Raw genomic sequence first — 1,610 nt, 5'->3', positions numbered from 1 at the left:
GACTCATGTGCGGATTGACTCCATCTTTGAAAAATCAAAGTATGGTTGGGCTGATAGGTGCTTCTCAACCAAAGGACCCATCTCTTAAGATCTGAAGGGGAGGAAAAAAAAAAAAAAAAAGATGGGAAGCCACGCCCACTCCGTGAGAGTCAGCCCCGCTACGGCCTTGCAGACTTTTAATGCTTTTCACAGAGGAACTGGGCAGGCGGGCTCGGTGCGCGCTGTTGACGGTGCAAAATATGGAACGCTTCACGAATTTGCGTGTCATCCTTGCGCAGGGGCCATGCTAATCTTCTCTGTATCGTTCCAATTTTAGTATATGTGCTGCCGAAGCGAGCACGGTTAGGACTCCGGTCGCACGCTATATATGACCCCGCGGGCCCGGTCCGCTCTCACTCAGGGTGACCGCCGCGCACGCTCCCGCGCCGCGGGGACGCAGGGACGTTTGCCCCTCCGGAACTCATAGTGAGCCCTATGCGGTTGGCGTGGAGCGAGGCCGGGAACCTAGACCTGTACCGTTTACCTGTGAAGGGGCGGGGAATGCAAATAAGGGAATGCAGCCCGGGGCATGTCGGGTAAGACCCCTCCCTGCGGACCTTGCGGGGGCCACGCAGGCGCCGTTCTAGCCGTGGCCGGAAGAAGCAGACGGCGACCACGCCCCTCCTCCCTGCCGCCCCCCCCTCCCTCCGCTGGGAACGCAGGCACTTTGCGCAGGCGCCAGTGAGTCCAAGGCGTGGGAGCGGGACTGGGGCCACACCCCCTCCGGATGTCTGGCCGCAGCTAGCCCGGTGCCTAGCAACCAAACACCGGGCTCCCGAGGACAGGCGGAAGCTCACCTGTTCGGCCCCGGAGGGAGTTTGCGGTTGGACTGCACTGTCCTCTCGCACTTCCGTCCCCACCCCGCGTACCGATGACACGTCCGCACACATGTTCGCCCTGTTAGGGTGCCAACGCGCTGGCGGGAAGTCCTTGCTCCCGTTTTGTCCCAGCCCTGATGCCGTCAGGTCTCGGTGGTGGGGACGGAGACCCGGGACGGCCCTCGGCCGATGTGCTTGGCGGGGCGGAGGTTCGCTGGGCACCGCCGGTGGGGGAGGCGCACTCGCCATTCGTCCCCGCCCTCGGGAAGGGAATCCGGCGGAATCAGGATTTAAGGCCCGGGGAGCTAAATAGCGAGTGCTAGACCAGCCTGGGCTGCAAAAGAGCTCAGTCCCCAAATCAAAAAAATCAATAAGTAAAATGACACCAATAATAAGGAACATAGCACATTCATAGAATAACTATTTATGAAACAGCTTTCCCTCCTTCCTGCCATCTCACCTGTCTCCCGACTCTGACACAGAGATTTGGAGACTTCTTTAATTGGTACTCGATTTTCTGATGAGCCAAAGGAAAATAATGTAAAATTATACAGACGTTTCTGTATTGCTGAGACGAGAACAGAAAAAAACGGGGATTGTTGCTAAGCCTATCTTTGTGTTTGGAACTGTGATTGTTTTCCTTCACAGCTTTTGAAGAGCAATAAAAACGCTATGTTCCTCCACCCAAAAAATTAGTCCAAAATGACATGCCTCTAGAGTTAAATTACCCAATTACAAGTTTTAAAAGTTGTT

General features: G+C 55.8%; 1 non-coding gene across 1 annotated transcript; it reads right to left on the bottom strand.

Moving 5' to 3' along the window:
* Positions 1-233: 233 nt before the first annotated feature.
* Positions 234-340, bottom strand: LOC115071369. Its single transcript, XR_003850454.1, has one exon. It is a non-coding gene; the product is annotated as a U6 spliceosomal RNA (small nuclear RNA).
* Positions 341-1,610: the final 1,270 nt, after the last annotated feature.

This window comes from Nannospalax galili, unplaced genomic scaffold, assembly GCF_000622305.1.
Source record: "Nannospalax galili isolate Female #2095 unplaced genomic scaffold, S.galili_v1.0 scaffold1839, whole genome shotgun sequence".
In the NCBI taxonomy this organism is placed as follows: domain Eukaryota; kingdom Metazoa; phylum Chordata; class Mammalia; order Rodentia; family Spalacidae; genus Nannospalax; species Nannospalax galili.
The sequence above is the reverse complement of the archived record's forward strand: the minus strand, read 5'-3'. Positions and strand labels throughout refer to the sequence as shown.